Consider the following 21,352-nt stretch of genomic DNA (forward strand, 5'->3'; position numbering starts at 1 on the left):
GTCGCCGCAGCCGGACCCTTGGGCTTCTTCGGCCGACTGCCGAACAAGGTCGGCACGGCCCTGCGCTTCTTCCCGCCGCCTGGAGCCCCCGGCGCAGCAGAAGAGCCCGCGCTAGGCTGGCCGGCTCCTGGCCGATGGCGGGGGCGACTTCTCCCTCGGCGTCGTCGTCAGGCCAGTCGGCGAAAGTGGATGAAGGCCCGAAGTCGCCTGCTGCTCCTCCTCCTCCCTCGACGTCGTCCTCCAGAGCCGCCGCCCCCCCATCGGGGTCGTCGACGTCGCTCTCCGCCCGATCGGTGAGGAACTCACGGTCCGGCCCCGAGGTGCCGGCTGGCGGGTGGAGGAGGGGATTTTGACCAAAGCCGACTGGTCAAAACAAACTCGGCAAGAAAAAAGACAATCCAAAGAAAGAAAGGAAAGGTAACTCACCACAGGCGGGGGGGTGGCGCGGGAGTACGGCTCCTTGCCGAATCGCCAATCCTCCTGGAGCTTGCTGTCCGAGAGGTAGTCCACCATGAAGGCCACCTCGTGAGGCATGTCCTTGGTGCACATCCGACTCGGGTCGCGGTGCCCGCTCATCTGGCATATCATATGGGGGCGGCCTTGGGGCGGGAGAACTCGGCGCGCCACGAAGGCGGCCAGCAGGTCTGGACCAGTCAAGCCCTCCGACTACGTCAGCAGTCAGAGTCGCGCGATGGCGCCGGCTCCCGCAGGCGTCAGCGACTTGGCCCGGTACGACCAGTTGGGCAGTCTCCCAGCCGGTGGGCCGGCTTCGAAAGCCGGCAGGTTGACCCAGTCGCCCCTCGCGGAGACGCTCCTGACATAGAAGTACGATCTCTGCCACATCTTCACCGACTTTATCAGCGAGATGGAGGGGAAGGGGTTGTCGGCCCCCGACCTTCGCACGATGATAAAAGTGCCGCATTGAGCCGGCACGCCTGCAGCCTGGGTGCCGAGCTTGGAGAAGAAGAACTCCCCCCAGAGCTCGAGGGTGGGGAGGACTCCGAGGAAGCCTTCGCACAAGGCCACGAAGGCGGACAGCAACACCACTATGTTGCGGGTGAGGTGGTGCGGTTGGAGGCCGTCGAACTCTAGGAAGGATCGGAAGAAACTGCTCGCCGGCAGCCCTAACCCGCGCAAGCAGTGCGAGCGGAAGATGACCCGCTCGCCCTCCTGCGGCGTGGGGGAAATCTCCCCCTTCAGCGCAAGACGCACCCGCACATGATCCTCGCCGGGGAGCCGACGAGTCCGGCGGAGGAACTCGACGTGGTCGTCGTGCACTTCGGAGCCGTCCCAGGTGCCGGAGCGCACCGGGAGAGGTGCGGCGGCAGAGGAAGAGCTCATCGCGAGCTGATCGCCACGGCGTTTGTCGGAGCTTGGGCGCGCGGCGGAGCGAAGAAGGAGGAGAGCGAGGAGCAGTGAGAAGGAGGAGAGCGAGGAGCAGTGAGAAGGAAGAGAGCGAGGAGTGGTGGGAAGGAGGAGCGCGCGTGCCCCCCTCTTTCCCCTACTTATAGCCTCGTGGGCTGCGAAGCCGAGGGGGCGGTCGTGGGATTTACTGCGCCCACGGCCCCACGAGCCCCACGTTCCACGACAAAGTTACTGCGTGCAGTAACTCCATGAGAATCCCAACCGTCCACCGGGGCCATGACGGATCCGCTCGGGCGCCGAGGCACAGTAGTGGCGGGCCCCGCCTATGGTCCTGTCCTGTCGCACGCGTAGGTTGGCAGAATGGCCCAGCCACGTGTCATCGCATGACAGGCCTAGAACGGGCGGCGGCCTAGAGGCTTAGCTAGCATGCTACTTGGATCCTGCCGCGACGTTCGAAATATTCTGCGAGTCGGAATTGAGCAAATCCGAGTTGAGCGAGTCCGACTCCTTCTAGTCGGCCCAGCAGAAGTCCATCCAAGACCATGTGTTGAGCACCCGGAAGGAGAAACTGCTGAGGCTTCTCGGTCGATCGTCCGCGGCGCCTCATCAGCTTCGGGGACTACTGTCGGAGTAATGGGCCACGGGTAGGCCAACCTGAGCCCCAGAACCTTTCAAGACATCGGGGCAGGCTGCGCCCCTCAAGGCCCAAGGACGAAGAACCGCCTTCAAGAAGTCAATGGCAAGACGGCCGACTGACCACTCGCGGCCGAGTCCCAGGGATGACCGCAGGGTAAGCCGACTCCTGACTGGCGACTTCCAAAGAAGCCGGCTTTGGGGAGTCGGCCTGCGACTCCAACAAACCTCGTGACCTCATCAAGGGGGACGGGGCGGGAGAGTGGCTACAGTGAAGCCCACTCCCGCCCCTTACCAAGGGCGGGCATGGCCACATCACGCCGTACCCCGGAAGATCTCCGTACGGCGTGGCACTGTTGCCATGCCGGCCCTGACATCAGCACCGCAGGAACGAATCCTGGACCCACGACGCCTTGTCTGTACGGCTCAGAGGCAGTGGGTCCCACCAGTCGGTGAGACCCCAGGATACGGCAAGAGGACCACCAGTCGGACCCGTCGGGAGTCGACCCCGGGGAGTCGGCCGAGCCCTCCCCCGAGGCCCACGCACCATTAATCAAGATGTGATGGAGAGTGGCAATAGTGATCGCCCGCCAGGCGGTGGGGCTGTTGCCACGACCCCATGATCAAGCCCGCGTCATCAGAAGCATGACACAGTAATCAGCAGCCGGCAAGACCCGCCCGCGGCGGACGCGGCCTGTCGGCTCCGTACCAGGCCAGTCGGCGGGCCCCAGCGGTCGGCGGGGAAGACGGAGGCCAGAGGCGCTGACGGCTGGGCCCATGTCCCACCGGATTACCATTGTACCCCTGGGGGTAGGCCTATATAAATCCCCAGGGAACCCATGCAAAGGGTTGGAACCCATTAGCTCTAGGCCAGATCATATAGAAGGGAGAGAGCTAGCCTTGCTCTCTCCTACCTTCAAGAAACAGCTCAAGGAGCAACCGTGTAAACACTTTGCCATAGTGATCATGCGGAGACCCCGCAGAGCAGCAGTAGGGGTATTATCTCCCCGGAGAGCCCTGAAGCTGGGTAAGATTCGCCGGCGTGCATGCCTTCGCCTCATCCCGTTTCCAGGCACCGGCGACGTTCTACTCGCCCCCACCATGATAAGCCATCCTTTGGCATATGTCGCACCAAACCCCCGACATTTGGCGCCCACCATGGGGCCTGGTGCACCGCCGTCCGGAGACCTGTTCTGGACGGGAACCCTTTTTCTCCCTGGCAAGCGCAGCCAGCCAGGCACGCCAGACGGAGTTTGCGCCGATGCGCTAACTGGCATTGAGATCGCCTGTGCAGCCAGCTGCCTGGCTGAACTTGTCGGCGAGGTTCGCCTCTCCGAAGAACCTGCATCCAACGCAGGCACGGGCGGCCCCGAGAGCCTCCTCGCGGGCCTCCTCGATCAGCTCCACGTTTCCGGCGAGCCTACCGTAGGCTTAGAGTCCGTAGGCTCCACCGACCCGATGCTGGTCGACTCTGACACCGCGTCGCTCGACGCGTTCCCCACCAATGTGGTGGTCTACGACGAACCTCTCCCTCGCGCAGAGAGCAACGGAAGCACCGCACCGAGGTGCTCATCATCAGTCATGACGAGCTCCCCGGCGGAGGAGCGCACGACTCACTCGGCGTGGCGCTACAAGACCTAACTGCGCCCATTCCGGAAGACGCTGACGCAGAGACGTTGGAGGCGCACCGCCTTCAGCTCGTTGAAGGCGGCAAGAAGCTGGCCAGCATGAGGCGCTTGTCAGAAGCCTACCAGCAGGAGATGGATCGTGCCGTCGGCGGCTCGCCGGCCCCGGCGGGGCCCAGCCGCCTTGGCGCGGTCCAGCAGCGCGGCGTAGACATCGCCAACCTGTTTGGGGCAAGCCGCCCTATGTACGCTACACCAGCGGAGAACATCCGAGCCGCCCAGGCAGCGGCGGATGAGCTGGACAATTTCGAGGGCGAAGAATGCCGCCTCATGATGGAGCGAGTCCAGCGGCTCCTCGACGCGGCCGCCGCGCAGAACGAGGCCGGCTGCCGCACGGAGGCGCCGCAGCGGCCATACGATGACCTTCACCGAGATCAAGGCGTGACGTCTCAGACGCCGACTGGCGGCGCCCGAGGAAGAAGAGACAAGGAGCCGGCTGTCAGCCACAGTTGGACTCGCATTACCATAGAGCGCGACCGAGACGGCCGCCCGAGAGCAGTGGAACGACGGGACGACTGTCCGCCTCCCCCTCCCCGCAAGGAGAGGCGTGTCTCCCCGCCGCCTATTGACCACCCGACTCTCGGCGACCGCCTTGGCCGCCGAGAGGGAGTTGGAGAGAATGACGCTCGCCACCGGATCGACCGACTTCATCGATCCTTAGCGCTGGAAGAAGAAGACGAGCTGGGTCCGCCTTGTTTCGGGCCCCGCATTCGGGACGAGCCCTTTCCCAGAGGGTTCACGCTCCCAAGAGACACGCCCAAGTATACCGGCTCCGTGTAGCCGGAAGACTGGCTAGTCGACTACTCCACGGCTGTCAGCATAGCAAACGGCAACAAGCGTGTCGCCGTAAAGTACGTTCCGCTCATGCTCCAGGGCACGGCCCGGACATGGCTGAATAGCCTGAAGCCCCGCAGCATCAACAGCTGGGTCGACTTCACCGAAGCATTCGTCCGCAACTTCACCAGCACGTACAAGCATCCTCCCAAGCCTCGTCAGCTCTCCTTGTGCGTGCAAGGCCCCGACGAGTCGACTCACGATCACCTCACGCGTTGGGCCAAGCTTCGGAACTCCTGTGAGGGCATGCACGAGGTGCAGGCCATCGAGTACTTCACAGCCGGGTGCAGAGAAGGCACCCTCCTCAAGCACAAGCTCCTCTGCGACAAGCCAGAAACCCTCGATGAGCTGCTGATCATAGCGGACAAGCACGCCACGGCCGACTCCTCCATGAAGGCGGAGATTCAAATCAGCACAACTGGCAAAGTGGCCCCTCAAGCTCCAGGAACTCCGGTGGTAGACGCCAACCGGCGACAACAGCAGGGCGACCACAAGCGCAAGGCCCCGCAGCCGGCTTCCAGCAGCCGGCAGGTCATGACCGTTGAAGCCCAGCAGCCAGATGAGCAGCCTCCGCCCAAGCGACAGAAAGGCGGCATGCCAAACTGGTTGCCAGCCTTCTCCTATGAGCAGACCCTGGATGGACCTTGCAAGTTCCATAGCAGCGCGAAGCCGTCAAATCACACCACCCGGAAGTGCCACTGGCTCACCAGGATCGCTAAGGGAGACGGCCTCCTGCCTCCCCCGCCTGCTGGGCTGCCGCCTCCGCCTCCGCCCCAGCAGCCGGCTGTTAGGCTAGTCGGTGCAGTACAAGACGAATACCCTGAAGAGCACGGAGCCTACGTGGTTTTTACTAGTATGGCTGATGATCGACGCAGCAGGCGGCTGCAACGACAAGAGGTGAATGCAGTAGCATCGGAGACGCCAGAGTTCATGCACTGGTCCGAGAAGCCCATCAGCTGGAGCAGGGCTGACCACCCAGAAGTGATGCCGAGTCCGGGCTCCTATGCCTGGGTCCTGGTCGCCACCTTTTCTACGGACAGGCGAGCCGCGCGTTTCTCGCGAGTTCTGATAGACGGAGGCAGCAGCATCTATATCCTGTACAAGGACACCATGGAGAAGTTAGGAATCAAGCAAAGACAGCTTCAGTACAGCCGAATTGTGTTCCACGACATTGTTCCTGGGCTTTCCTGCTTACCAATCGGCAAGATCCTGATGGACATCCTCTTTGGAGACAAAGATCACTTCCGTCGAGAGTCTGTTTGGTTTGAGGTGGTGGACCTCGAGAGCCCATACCATGCGCTACTCAGCCGACCCGCCTTGGCCAAGTTCATGGCGGTCCCCCACTACGCCTACCTCAAGATGAAGATGCCCAGTTCCAGAGGAATTCTGACTGTGGCTGGCGACTACCGGAAGTCGTCTGCTTGCACGGCTGAGAGCAGTCAGCTGGCCGAGTCCCTGGTAATCGTGGCCGAGAAGCGGCTCCTTGAGCGAGTTGTGGCGATGGCCAGCAAGCAGCCTGAGGTGTTGCCCAACCCAAAAGAGTCGGAGGCTGAGGGTTCCTTCAAACCGGCCAAAGAGACAAATAAGATACCCTTGGATCCGGAGCACCCAGAGAGGTACGCCGTCATAGGTGCAAACCTCGACAGCAAATAGGAAGGCGAGCTCGTCGATTTCCTCCATGAGAATCGGGACATCTTCGCATGGTCCCCCAAAGACATGCCAGGTGTACCGACGGAATTCGCTGAGCACAAGTTACATGTCCGATCTGATGCAAAGCCGGTCAGGCAGCCCCTGCGCCGCCTATTAGAAGAGAAGAGTTGTCGGAGAAGAGATAGCCCGACTCCTAGCAGCCGGCTTCATTATGGAAGTGTTCTTTCCAGAATGGCTAGCAAATCTGGTCTTGGTACTGAAGAAGAACAAGTAGTGGCGAATGTGTATTGACTACACGAGCCTCAACAAGGCCTGCCCCAAGGACCCATTTGCTCTACCAAGAATCGATCAAGTGATAGACTCCACAGCCGGATGCGAGCTGTTGAGTTTTTTGGATGCATACTCAGGATATCACCAGATCAAGCTGAACCCGGCTGATAGACTGAAGACCGCCTTCATCACACCGTTTGGAGCCTTCTGCTACCTCACCATGACGTTCGGCTTAAGGAATGCCGGTGCCACCTTTCAGCGTTGCATGCAGAAGTGCCTCCTCAAGCAGCTCGGCAGAAACGCCCACGTCTATGTAGACGACGTGGTGGTGAAGACGGAAAAGCGCGGAACGCTGCTGGAAGACCTCAAGGAGACCTTTGAGAACCTACACCGATTCCAGATCAAGCTCAATCCCGAGAAGTGCGTCTTCGGAGTACCAGCTGGCCAGCTCCTTGGCTTCCTGGTCTTTGAACGCGGCATAGAATGCAACCCAGTAAAGATCAAGGCCATTGAGAGAATGGAGGTACCCAGCCGACTGCTGGATGTGCAAAGGTTCACCGGCTGCTTGGCGTCCATCAGCCGATTCATCAATCGGCTGGGCGAGAAAGCTCTCCCCTTATACCAACTCATGAAGAAGACCATTTTTTCGAGTGGAACCATAAGGCAGACGAAGCTTTTCTCCAGTTGAAGAAGATGCTGACTACTCCACCCGTCCTGGCGGCTCCGACCCCCAAGGAACCTATGCTCCTGTACATCGCCGCCACCAGCCGGGTGGTCAGCACGGTCATTGTAGTAGAACGCAAGGAGGAAGGCAAGGCACTACCTATCCAGAGACCGGTATATTACCTGACTGAAGTACTGTCGACCTCCAAGCAGAACTACCCCCACTACCAGAAGATGTGCTATGGTGTACACTTTACTGCCAAGAAATTGAAGCCTTACTTTCAAGAGCATCCAATCACGATGGTCTGCACGGCCCCGCTTGCCGAGATCATTGGTAGCCGAGATGCTTCTGGCCGAGTGGCCAAGTGGGCCATAGAGCTGGCTCCCTACACCATTCACTACCAGCCCCGCACCGCTATCAAGTTACAAGCATTGGCCGACTTTCTCGTCGACTGGGCCAAGACCCAGTACCTACCTCCAGCGCCTGATTCCACCCATTGGCGGATGCATTTCGACGGCTCCAAGATGCGCACCAGCTTGGGAGCCGGCATCGTCCTCACCTCTCCCAAAGGCGACAAGCTCAAATACGCGCTGCAAATCCACTTTGCCACCTCCAACAACGTCGCTGAGTACGAGGCCCTCATTCACGGGCTCTGGCTTGCCAAAGAAATTGGCATCCGCCGGATCTTGTGTTATGGTGACTCAAACTTAGTGGTCCAGCAGTCATCTGGCGACTGGGACGCGAAAGATGCAAACATGGCAAGTTACTGTTTCCTCGTGCAGCAACTCAGCGGATATTTCAAAGGGTGCGAGTTCCTCCATGTGCCAAGAAATGACAATGACCAAGCAGACGTCTTGGCACGAATCGGCTCTACCCCGGCCCAAGCCAAACGGCGAAACTCGTGCCACGTGTACATAATTACGCACTAAAAATACCATGGGCATAGGTAGGGAGGGGGCACGACTACGGCACGCCCCAAGACGGGGCTTAAACCACACTAGGGGCTTCCCGCTTTGTTATTTTTCTCTCTTTCAGGACATTAATCTCTGGAAACCCTGTCCGGCAGCATTATTGCCGAACACATGATGCAGCAACCAAGGAGGTAGAAAGCTACATCACACCACGGAACTCCCAGGTGGATTACGATAACGAGTGAAAATACTTGCTTTAATATTATTCCTCAGCTTGCCCTTCGAGGGGACATAGTCCTACTTTTTGCTTATTGCACCGCATGTGTCATTCTGCTTTAACGCACCTTTTTGAATAAACAATGCATAGCATTAAGACTATTATTGCATTCTTCCTTTTATATATATATATGTGTGTTCATTAATGACACCTTGCAACCGTACACTTTGGTATGGCCAACACACCAGGGGCTTAAGTACCCCACAATATGGTGTGAGAAGTCTGAACACTTTCACAAGTGTGGCACCCCGAACTTATAGCATTATATGCATCAGCTCCGAATCATGTCTTTGGTCAATAGTTGGGTTTGCCCGGCTCCCATGTTTTGGTACCTTATGTTCCGCTATATCGGCTAAGGTAGCACTGGGAGAACTACTGCGATTGTGCCCCGGTTCAGCTGGGCTAAGCACCTCAGTAGAGAAAGCTAAAACTGACTGTCATGATAAGGCGAGAGACTGGTCGCTGTTCGAGAGGTTTTCGAGTCCCTAAGAGACTTATGCCGCTTAGAGCGAGGAGTCGGCCCTGTCCGGCTTAAGGCGTGTATCGCGCCCCGAATTCAGCCTTCCGAATACTAGGGGCTTCGCCGAAATTTAAAATTATAGAATTCTATGGCTAAGTGAGAATGATAACGCATTATAGTGTGATTGCCTTGTTCGTTGTGCTGAGCACCTCCCTCGAAGGACCCAACAATGGGAACAAGAGTGCTCAGGTTTATCCCGAACACCCCAGCACTCGTGGCATGGGGGCAGAAGCCGACGACTAGCCATCTCTCAGATTTGATAAACAGCCAAATAGAAGGTAATATTTTAAATTCAAACAAGCATTGCATAGCGCATATGAACAAGTTTTCATAGATACATGATTACACGAGCGAGTTTACTCAAATATTACATCTTTCGTACACTCGTCCGCTATGAGACGGGCACCCTTTAGGACACCCTCATAGTACATCTCGGGGTGGCGATGCTCCTTGCCCGCCGGCGGCCCTTGCTTAATCAGCTTCACGGCATCCAGCTTGGCCCATTGCACCTTCACACGGGCGAAAGCCCGGCATGCACCTTCGATGCAGATGGACCGCTTGATGACTTCTAGCCGTGGGCAGGCATCTACAAGCCGCCTCACCAGGCCGAAGTAGCTGTTGGGAAGGGCGTCGCCAGGCCACATCCGGACTATAAAGCCCTTCATGGCCTGTTCGGCCGCCTTGTGTAGCTCGACCAGCTGCTTTAGCCGGTCGCTCATGGGCACCGGGTGTTTGGCCCCAGTATACTAAGACCAGAACAACTTCGCCGTTGAGCTTCCCTCCTCGGCCTAGTAAAACTGTGCGGCATCCGACACGCTGCGGGGCAAATCTGTGAACGCTCCTGGAGAGCTCCGGATTCGGGTAAGTAACAAGTAATTTACTTTCACATGTTTGCTTTGCATATAGAATGCCTTACCCGCCGCTATCTTCTTCATCGCATCAATCTCCTGGAGGGCCTTCTGGGCTTCGGCCTTGGCACTCTTTGCACTCTCAAGGGTCGTGGCAAGCTCGGACTCTCGCGTCTTCAAGTCAGGCTCCAACGCCTCGTGCTTCGTCACGAGAGCTTGGAGCTCTTGCTGCACCTCGCCCACCCGTGCCTCATGCCTTTCCCGCTCGGTGCGCTCCTTGGCCTCTTTGTCTTCGGCCTCGGATAGCACTTGCTTCAAGGTCGCCACCTCGGTCGTGGCCCCTGGCAAATTGACGATGATCCTGTCATTTTGCAACCGCGTCTTCTTTTATATATACATATCTATAGACAGGGTATTACTTACCTTGTTTTCCTCGAGCTGCCTCTTGGCAAGGCCGAGCTCTTTCTTGGACCCCTCGAGGTCCTACTTCAATGCAGCAACCTCCGCAATCTGTGCGGCAGGGGCCAGCAGCGAAGCCTGCATATGCATATAGACATACTTATGTTAGACTCCTGCGATATTGTTTGATCCTCCATTCGGTTTTTCTTTGTGAACACCGAACAGAGCATCAGGGGCTACTGTCTATGCGGTAATATTTTTCCTATATTTTAAATACTTACCTCAAAGCCTGTTAGAAGGCTGGCACAGGCTTCAGTCAATCCGCTCTTAGCGGACTGAACCTTCTTGATCACCGCACTCATAATAGTGCGGTGCTCTTTGTTGATGGAGGTGCTGTGAAGCGCTCCCAGCAGATTGTCCGGTGCCTCTAGATAGACAGAGGTCACCGGCACAGGCGTCTTGCTCCTTTTGGAAGGAGGCCGCCTGCCTAAGTTCGGAACCATTGGAGGTTCCGGCGCGGTGTTCGGCTGAGGGCCGAACTCGGAGCCCTCGGGAGCCTTGCTCCCTCTGCTCCCGGAGTCCGGAAGGTCGCCTTGAGGCGCCTCCGGGACTGTCTCCCCTCGACCCGGTGCCTCTTGAGACAATACCTTGGCGTTGTCCGTAGGGCAAGGGGAGGTGGCGGTCGGAAGTGGATCGCTATCCATACCCGACGAGCCCAGGGAGTCGTCCAACGATACGTCGATACGGGCTCGTGGCGGTCTGCATAATCATAATTCGGCGTTAGGAGAAGCAGTGTGACAAAGGAATGCTATGAGTTACTCTGGTATCCGAATACTTACGACTTCGCTAGGGGCTTGGCCCTGAGCAGCCACTCGTCTTCTCCATTGGCGGCGGTGGTGGAGTAATCCGGAAGGAGAGTGCTTCCCTTCATGGACCCTTCAGCCCCCCAGTAGGGGCGGCCTTCCTTTTCTTGTCTCCCCTGACTGGAGGGGGAGCATCTTCATCTTCCTCCTCGTCTTCGGGGGAGGAGTGCGTCGCGGAGTTATCGGATGATAAGTCCGATGACGCCTGGCAGCGGGAACTCTTTCGGGTTCCCTTGGCCTTCTTGGTCTTCTCCGGCACCTTATAAGGCGCCGGAGTTAGCATCTCCGCAAGGAGAGCATCCGAAGTGTCTTCAGGCAGAGGGGACGGACAGTTAATTTGCCCCGACGTCTCCACCCAGTCTTGTCAAAGGCATGGAGAATAGACCCCGCGCATGATTAAGCTAGGGGAAATAAAATATCCTATCGGATGTATAGAACTCACCGAATGCGCTCGGCGCTTCGCGCTTAGCCTACGGTCCTCGATGAGAGAGGGAGGGACCTCTGCGCCCTTGAACAGCACCTTCCAGACGTCCTTGTGCATCGTGTCGAAGAGCTCGCTCAGAGTCTGGTGCTGGGCAGGGTCGAACTCCCACAAGTTGAAGTCCCGTTGTTGGCACGGGAGGATCCGGCGGACGAGCATGACCTGGACTATGTTGACAAGCTTGAGCTTCTTGCTTGCCATGTTCAGGATACATTTCTGGAGTCCGTCCAGCTCCACCGATAAACCCCACGACAAGCCCTTCTCTTTCCAGGAAGTGAGCCGTGTGGGGAATCCGGATCAAAACTTGGGGGCAGCCACCCATTTGGTGTCACGCGGCTCGGTGATGTAGAACCACGCCGATTACCACCCCTTTATGGTCTCCACGAAGGAGCCTTCAAGCCATATAACGTTTGGCATCTTGCCCACCATGGCTCCACTGCATTCTGCTTGTTGGCCGCCCACCACCTTCGGCTTGATATTGAAGGTCTTTAACCACAGGCCAAAGTGGGGCCGGATGCGGAGGAAAGCCTCACACACGACGATGAACACCGAAATGTTGAGGACGAAGTTCGGGGCCAGATCATGGAAGTCCAGCCCATAGTAGAACATGAGACCACAAACGAATGGATGGAGGGGAAACCCCAGTCCGCGGAGGAAGTGGTTGGGGAAAACTACCCTCTCATAAGGTTTTGGGGTAGGGACGATCTGCCCTGCAGCGGGCAGCCGATGCGCGATATTCGCGGCTAGGTATCCGGCTCCGTGCAGCTTTTTGATGTGTCCCTTCGTAACGGAGGAAGCCATCCACTTGCCTCCTGCTCTGGACATGTTTGGAGAAGGTTGAGGAGAAAGATGTGGACTTGGGCGTTGGATCTCGAGTGCGCAAGAGAGGATGAGCAAGGAGGAAGAAGGCGTGGGCATAAAAAGGTTAAACCTTGTCCCTTTATAAGGGCGGCCGAAACTATGCACCCCACGAGCCTGGTAAGACTCGCTTATCCCCCAAGCGCCGTAATCAATGGCGCGGTTGGGTTACCCACGCCCATATTGATGAGAATCCCGTAATATGGGGGACATGATCTCTGCTTTGACAAGACGTGTCAAAAAACTGCCTCGCGTTATGTGCGGGGCTAGTTAAAGGAAACGGTTCGAATAATCACCGGGCCATGGCATAATGTCGTGTTGCCAAAACAAGTCAGCAAATTAGATTTGTGGAAATATTATTCTCTCTATGATGGTATGTGGAACTTATTTTGCAGGGTCGGACACTATCCTTGTATTCAAATTCTTCCATGGTGTATTCGGAGGAGGAACCCGCCTTGCAATGCTGAAGACAACACTGCGCGCCGGACTCATCGTCATTGAAGCCTGGTTTAGGGGCTACTGAGGCAGTCCTGGATTAGGGGGTCTCCGGACAGCCGGACTATATCCTTTGGCCGGACTGTTGGATTATGAAGATACAAGATTGAAGACTTCGTCCTGTGTTCGGATGGGACTCTACTTGGCGTGGAAGGCAAACTAGGCAGTACGGATATGGATATCTCCTCCTTTGTAACTGACCTTGTGTAACCCTAACTGTCGGTGTCAAAACCGGCGGATCTCGGGTAGGGGGTCCCGAATTGTGCGTCTAGGCCGGATGGTAACAGGAGGCAAGGAACACGATGTTTTACCCAGGTTCGGGCCCTCTTGATGGAGGTAAAACCCTACGTCCTGCTTGATTAATATTGATGATATGGGTAGTACAAGAGTAGATCTACCACGAGATCAAGGAGGCTAAACCCTAGAAGCTAGCCTATGGTATGATTGTTGTATGATGAAGTTGTCCTATGGACTAAAACCCTCCGGTTTATATAGACACCGGAGAGGGTTAGGGTTACACAAAGTCGGTTACAATGGTATGAGATCTTGAATATCCGCATCGCCAAGCTTGCCTTCCACGCCAAGGAAAGTTCCATCTGGACACGGGACGAAGTCTTCAATCTTGTATCTTCATAGTCCTAGAGTCCGGCTGAAGGTATAGTCCGGCTACCCGAACACCCCCTAATCCAGGACTCCCTCAGTAGCCCCTGAACCAGGCTTCAATGACGATGAGTCCGGCGCGTAGATTGTCTTCAGCATTGCAAGGCGGGTTCCTCCTCCAAATTCTTCATAAAAGTTTTTAAACACCAAGAGTAGTGTCCGGCTCTGCAAAATAAGTTTCAACGTATTGCCACAGAGAGAATAATATTAACACAAATCTAATCCGCTGACGTATTCTGCAGCGTGACATCACACTATGGCCAAGCCTTTAGTCGAATCGTTTTCACTTTCCCACCACAGCGTGTTTTGCGAGGCGGTTTCCTTGGCACGTCTTGTCAATGCAGAGATCGTGTCCCCTTTATTTACGGGATTCTCATCAATACGGACGTGGGTAACCCAATCGTGCCTGCTAGCATGTCTTCTCGATTAAAGGCGAGTCCCAAACGGTTACGGGGAGGGCTCCTGGTATTCAACCTCTTATAAAGAGACCAAGGCCTTACTCCTTTTCTCCAATCTCAAAACAAGTTCGCCCGTCGCCTTGAGTTCCAACACCCTAGGCTCCAGATTCCAGGTGCTTCGGACCTTCGACAATGTCCGGTTCCGACCTTCAAGGCCGATGGATGCCCTCCTCCGTCACGGAGGAGGACGTTCTACAGTTGAGAGAGGCTAAGTTCTTGACCACCGAAATTTTGCATAGGTTGCCTGCTCAAAGGCAGGCTATTCCCAGTCCCCAGCCCAGTGAGAGCGTAGTGTTCATGTCTCACTTCCTTCGGGGGTTAGGCTTCCCGATGGATCCCTTCGTGAGGGGGCTGATGTTCTATTATGGGCTGGAATTTCATGACTTAGCCCCGGAGTCCATCCTCCACATTTCCTCATTCATCGTTGTGTGCGAAGCGTTCCTCCGTGTTACTCCTCACTTCGGATTATGGCTCAAGACTTTTGGAGTGGAGTCGAAGATGATCGAGGGACGGCACGCAGAGTGCGGAGGCGCTGTCATAAGTAAGAATGATGATGCTCCATGGCCCGAGGGCTCCTTTCAAGAGGAGCTCGGCTTGTGGCAACGAGAGTGGTTCTATATCACCGCTCCCAGGAGCACCAAGTGGGTGGCGCCTCCTGCCTTTCGCTCGGGCCCCCCACCACGGCTAGAGTCATGGGTCAACAAAGGATTAGATTGGGGGTTATCCAAAGACGTGCCCTTGTTGTAGGGCCGCATTAGGGATCTCTTAGAAAGAGACCTCAGCCTGGTCAAGGTGACGCAGGTCATGCTGATTCGCCGAACACTGCCCGACAAACGTCACTCCCTTTGTCTATGGGAGTTTAATCCGGAGGGACCACGAGCTCTCCAGCATTTTATGGGCGCAACGCCCGTGGAGATGTATAAAATGTTCTTCGGATCACAAGCAATGTGTCCGGATTTGACCGAGGATGCAGCTTTAAGCTGCAATCGCCCGGATACTCAAGTAAGTAACCTTGTGCCCGGACTCGCTATCCGTAAAATTGTCATAAATTCGCCCCTAAAAGGGCTGTCCTTTTAAACAAGAGTGGATAGCGAAGGCAAAGCTGATCAGGTGTCCGGCTCCCCTTCCTGAGACCAGGCTGGATCCCGTGCTAGTCAGGATGTTGAAGATCGTGCCTTTGGAGGGAAGTGAGGGGGAGGACAAGGAAACTATGGCCTCCTCGAAGGAGGCTGCTCCGAAGGGAAGAACCGACAATTCCTCTCCTAAGGGGAAGAAGAGGGCCGCCTCTGACGACCCGGAGACCATGGCCTCAAAGCGGGGGGAAAAGTCCTTGTCAGAGGGTCCGACGCCGGGGAGATCCTCGGCCGAACTACGCCCTCAAAGGGATCAGCCCTCCAGCGAGCCGTAAGTAGAGAAAGATTTTCCTTTAGAGGGATGAGAGAAATCCTTGCTTTTCATCTGAGAAGATTAACCGAAATTTTACTTTGTAGCTCGGACCTCAACCCTTCTCAGCAGAGCTTGTCTTCGGGGGATCTTCTTCCGAAGATGATGGAGAGTGGAACACCTCCCCCTGCCGTACCGCCTAGCGAGGCGGGCGACCCTGAGGTGTCGTCGCGGAGGGTTTCTCCGAATTCGGCAGGGGTGGAAGGTAGCCATATGTCCCCCCAAGGTTCTTCGCGTCCGGCCTTCGATAGAGGTCATAGGACGAGTCCGGCACCGTCCGATGCACGGTCGGAGGAGCTAATGATTCTGCTGGGGCGAGCTTCTATCTCAGAGGAGCACCGTGCATTGATGGGTACGGTGATTGGAAGGATTTCGTCCCCGGAAAGCGGATTGCATGAGGCCGTCAGAAGTTTGCTGACAGGTTTTGAGGTATGTTTGATAATGTACTTCTTTGTCAGTTGCGCATAAACAAGATGCGCCCTGTGTAGATAGTAGCCCCTGAGACTCTGTGCGTTGTCAAAATTGACGGCGCGCAGAGGATCATAATCCCAGGTCTAAAATGTCGCCTTTGTATACAGGTGGCGAAGTGTCCAGAATCGAGCCGAACTGATGATTTTGCCGAACTAAAGCGGCAACTTGACGTGGCAGATGCCGACATCGCGCTCGTCAACGAGCGGCTTGATGAGGCTCAAGGTATGCAATTCCTCGGGCGGCATCTGGTAAGAGGAGCTTTATGCCAGTATCTTACAATGTGTGTGCTTGACGCAGATGGTGCGGCCGCCGTGGAGAGTCTTCGGGCGGAACTTGCCCGAGCTAAGGAACAAGCCAGGAAAAGTGATGCGGCTGCCGAGAAGGCCCTTGAAGAGCTGAGAGCCAAACAGGCTGCTTACTGCCGAAGCAAGAAGGAGATGGCCGTGATGGCCGTGAAGTTAAAAAGTGCTGCTGACCGTAGCAAGTTTCTTGAGAAAGAAGACCGGGCGAGACAGACGGACTTAGAGAAGGCCGTTGCTGATGCCAAGGATGCTCGCTCTGTGATGAGAGCTGCGAAGGAGGAGCTGCGTCAGGCCGGACAGATTGCGGCTGGAAAGCCCTTTATGCTGCGGAGGAAGTTTTGCAATCCGAAGTTTGCTCTGTTGGACCGGATGTGGAGTGCGGAGGACACCTATCTGGATTTGGCAGCGAGTGCTGCTGATGCGACCGAATACTTTCGAGATCAAGAAGATCGCGAAGTGGAAAGGCTTTTCTGGTCGCAGTTCCAGAATCCAGAGCGTCCACTGGCAGTGGACGATCGTCTGGCTCAATGTGCCGAACTGAATAGATTGTCCGGACTCGCCATGAAGTACATCATGGGTCATCTGTGGCCGGGGAGATCGGAGCCGAAGAGTTATTTCAGCTTGGTGCAGCAATTCCTTGACGCGGTGCCACGTATCAATGCGATGAAGAGGTCAGCATGCATAGAGGGTGCACGGATGGCTCTTGCCCGTGTCAAGACATACTGGGCAGAGATGGAGACCACCGTTGTTGCATCCCGAGATTCGGACAAAAGCCGAGTGCCCTCCGAGCACTATTTTCAGGAAGTCCTTGAAGGCGCTCGTGTAATAGAGACGCAGTGCTCGAAGGATGCTATGTTCTGATAGCATATGTAATTATAAAGCAATATTTTGATGAATTGTAGTAGCCTTTTATACTTGTGCCTTCAAGTATTTGGAACACCTCCTGTGCGGCCGTTTTAAGATATATGTACAAAATCTGAAAGATTGCAGTCGTTGGCTTCAGCCCCCACGCACATAGTGCGGGGGTGCTCGCAGAAGGCGCATTTTCACACTTAATCCAACGTCTTGGTGCTACAAAGGAGGTGATAGCGCAGCGAGCTAGGCAACCGAACTATAATGCTTTAACACTTTCACTTAGCCATAGGAGCTTGACAATGGGACTATTTAGGTAGCCCCTGGTGGCGACTGCGCTCGCCCGAATTAAGGGCGCGTATGTGCCTGGCCGGGAAACGGCCCTTCGTTAATGCGGAGGAATCCTACAGATTCCGGAGAGTCATCGAGTGGTTGACCAGTCTCATGCCATATCATGATAGTCAGTTTTCGGCTTTCTCTACTAAGGTGATCGCCTGGCCGAACCAGGGCACAATCGCAGTAGTTCTCCTGGTGTCGCCTTAGCCGATAGAGCGGAACGTAAGGCGGCTGAACACAGGAGCCGGGCAACCCAACATTTGACCAAAATCATGACTCGGAGCTGATGCATATAAGGCTAAACTCGCAACGCCGAACACTCCCTAAGGTATTCGGTCTTTATGAGAGCGGGCGAGGTAACGCTCTGAGGTATAAGCCCCTAGTGTCCAGGTACGCGCAAGAATTCTGACGTGGCCACATACCAAGATGCCAGCCTCCTCCTTGGTCATAGAACCAGGGGATGTGTATCAACAAGAGACAGTAAAAAAGGTTTACGCAGGGTCTTAATCTGAAAAGAATCCTTGGAACGGGTCCCTACTGCACGTCTGCGCCTGTGTCTCCGTTGTGCCGTATCCTGGACGGGCGCAACACGACGTTCATCTGTAAAAAGAGAGCAACTAAGTTGAAAAAGGGGCGTGCCGAACAAAAGTTATATGAAATAAACAAAGTGTAAAGTAAAATATGAAAAATTGAGCTTTATTGTCTCTTATTTTATACGTGTGAAGCCCCTAGTGTAGGGGTATATGGCCACTAAGCCTTTATCAACGATACTTTTGTGCCGGACTCGTCTATCCGTGTCCGTGGTCTTAATGACCTGTTCCGATGTTCTGGCTGGTGAAGCCATTGTATTGTGGGGTTGTTAAAGCGGTCGCACAATCCTCCGCTTGGGGGAGGTGTTCTCATTGCTTCCCCTTTAAGGAGATGATGCCGCGTGGACCAGGCATCTTAAGCGTAAGAGATGCATAATGCGGTATTGCGTTAAAGCGGGCGAGAGCTTCGCGTCCCAGTAGTGCTTGATAGCGACTTGAGAATGGGACGATGTGGAAAGTCAGCTTTTCGCGACGGAAGTTATTGGCAGAGCCGAAAATAACCTCGAGCCGGAGAAAACCCATGCAATGGGTGTCCGGACCTGGCATTACTCCTTGAAAGGAGGTTTTGCTATGGCGAATTCTTTTTGGGTCGATCCCCATGTGGCGGATTGAGTCCTGATATATCAGGTTGAGTCCGCTGCCACCGTCCATAAGGACATTTGAAAACTGGGGTCCGGCAATTATTGGATCGAGTACCAGGGCAGTCCAGCCTGGGTTCCTGACACTTCTAGAATAATCCAGATGATCGAAGATGATTGGTTTTGACAACCAGTGGCGGGATTCCTTTGGGATAGGCCGTGGGGCGCGTACCTTTATGGGCGCCACACGTTTTGTTATGTGGAGTAAGTTTACTGTTTTTACTTCTTGTGGGAAATTCTTTTGTTTCCTGGTACTCTACTTTTGGGGTTCGTCCTCGTCTTCACTTGGTATGTCGAGCCCCTTGTGTTCGACGTTGAGTCTGCCGGATTGTTTGAAAACCCAACAATCTCCGTGGGTATGGTTAGCAGGCTTTCCGGGAGTGCTGCGTATTTGACATATCCTATCCAAGATTTTGTTTGGGTTGGATAGGTCGTCCCTGTTATCTTGGAGGGGCGGCTTTTTCTGATTCTGTCGTGAGCTTTTGAATCCGGGGTTGACTGCCGTGCTCTTCGGACTTTTTTCCTTAGTCCGGCGACGGTCCTTATTGCGTCGTGGTTTTCCGTTTCCATCCCTAGTTTCGGATGTACTTGGATCACTGGTGCTGCATCTTGCCCACTAGCTGTCCTCTCCTGCACAAAAGCGGGTCATGAGGCTTGTTAGTGCGGCCATTGTTCTTGGCTTTTCTTGGCCGAGGTGTCTGGCGAGCCATTCATCACGAACATTATGCTTGAAAGCCACTAAGGCTTTAGCGTCCGGACAGTCGACTATCTGATTCTTTTTAGTAAGAAATCTATTCCAGAATTGCTGAGCTGACTCTCCGGGCTGTTGAGTTATGTGACTAAGATCGTCTGCATCCGGTGGGCGGACATAAGTCCCTTGAAAATTTGCTCGGAAAGCGTCCTTGAGCTCTTCCAAACTTCCGATTGTGTTTTCAGGAAGGCTTTTGAGCCAATGCCGGGCTGGCCCTTTAAGCTTGAGGGGTAAGTATTTTATGGCGTGGAGGTCATCTCCTCTAGCCATATGTATGTGGAGGATATAATCCTCGATCCAGACTCCAGGGTCTGTTGTTCCATCATATGCCTCTATGTTTACGGGTTTGAATCCCGCTGGAAATTCATAATCCATGACCTCATCGGTGAAACATAGGGGGTGTGCGGCACCCCTGTATTTGGGTGTGCCGGATTCTGATAATGGCTTTATTGCATTGCTTACGAGAGCTTGCTTTCTTGGCCCGTAAAATGGACCTAGCTGGGCCATGATGCGAATCCTTAAGTGGGTCGCATGCCGGCTTAAGTGCGGCGCTGCTTGCCGCTTTATGCTGGCCATGGGGTCGTCTATCCGACCGTGTGGCTTTCTCACTTTTGGAATGCGAGGGCTCTAAGGCCTCCTCGTCGAATTCAGGCAGTAGCTTTCTCTTCGGATAGCTTTTAGTGCGGCGACTGTCGCCGTATTTGTCTGTGGTATTGATTACTTTACTCCATCTGATCCTGAGTGCATCTTCTGCAGTTTTTAGCTTCCGCTTCTGCTTTTTCAGGCTGCGTGCGGTTGCAACGAGCCATTTGTGGAGGTTCTTCTGCTTCGTGGGCTTGTCCGGCGTAGGGTCATCCGGAATGCCATTTTCGCCGGGGGAGGGATGTTCGGTTTCTCTATCCGAGTTGTCCTGTTGGGACGGTTTCTCTAAGGCATGCTCGTCGTCTATCGGCTCATCCTGCTCTATGGCTGGGTCTTTATCGAGGCGGGGCTTGGGTCAGCGTTTATGCTGACGCTTTGATTGTTTTTCGAGAGATCGATCCCTCTTTCCATCCCCGTTTTCCTCGTTGTTGCTTCCTTTAGGGGTATCCACCATGTACACATCGTGAGATGAGGTGGCTGTCCAATGCCCTATAGGCGTTGGTTCTTGGTTGTCTCCTGCATCGTCGTCCATACCGTCGATGTCTTCGGAGTCAAAGTCGAGCATGTCGGTTAAGTCGTCGACAGTGGCTACGAAGTGGGTGGTGGGTGGGTTTTGAATTTCTTCATCATCCGAATCCCATCCTTGCTGACCGTAGTCCGGCCAGGGCTCTCCTGATAAAGAGAGAGACTTTAGCGAATTCAGGATGTCGCTGAAGGGCGAGTGCTGAAAGATGTCTGCGGCGGAGAACTCCATTATCGGCGCCCAATCGGATTCGATTGGCAGGGGCGTGGGGGGCTCGGAGTTTGGAAAGGAATCCGGCTCCTCAGAGTCACGGGCCATGCAGAGTGCGGGGCTGGAGTTCGGCTCGATCACCTCTGAGATCGCAGCCCCTGAGGCAGCGTCCAACCGCTGATCCCTGATCGGCGCAGTAGGCTCCGAATCAATGGTCGGAACCGATGCGTGTGCGGCCTCCAAAGAGCTGTTCGGCGGCAGAGCTATATCATGCCCATCGAGACAGTGCGGCACGCTTGGCTGTGGCTCGAATCCGTCGAAGATCAAGTCCCTGCGGATGTCAGCCATGTAGTTTAGGCTTCGAAACCTGACCTGATGGCCAGGGGCGTAGCTTTCGATCTGCTCAAGGTGGCCAAGCGACTTGGCCCGCAGTGCGAAGCCGCCGAAGACGAAGATCTGTCCGGGGAGAAAAGTCTCACCCTGGACTGCATCGTTGTTGATGATCGAAGGAGCCATCGGGCCTAAAGGCGAAGACACAGAGGAACTCTCAATGAAAGCACCAATGTCGGTGTCAAAACCGGCGGATCTCGGGTAGGGGGTCCCGAACTATGCGTCTAGGCCGGATGGTAATAGGAGGCAAGGAACATGATGTTTTACCCAGGTTCGGGCCCTCTTGATAGAGGTAAAACCCTACGTCCTGCTTGATTAATATTGATGATATGG

The sequence above is a fragment of the Triticum urartu genome, chromosome 4 (genome assembly GCF_003073215.2).
Source record: "Triticum urartu cultivar G1812 chromosome 4, Tu2.1, whole genome shotgun sequence".
NCBI lineage: Eukaryota > Viridiplantae > Streptophyta > Magnoliopsida > Poales > Poaceae > Triticum > Triticum urartu.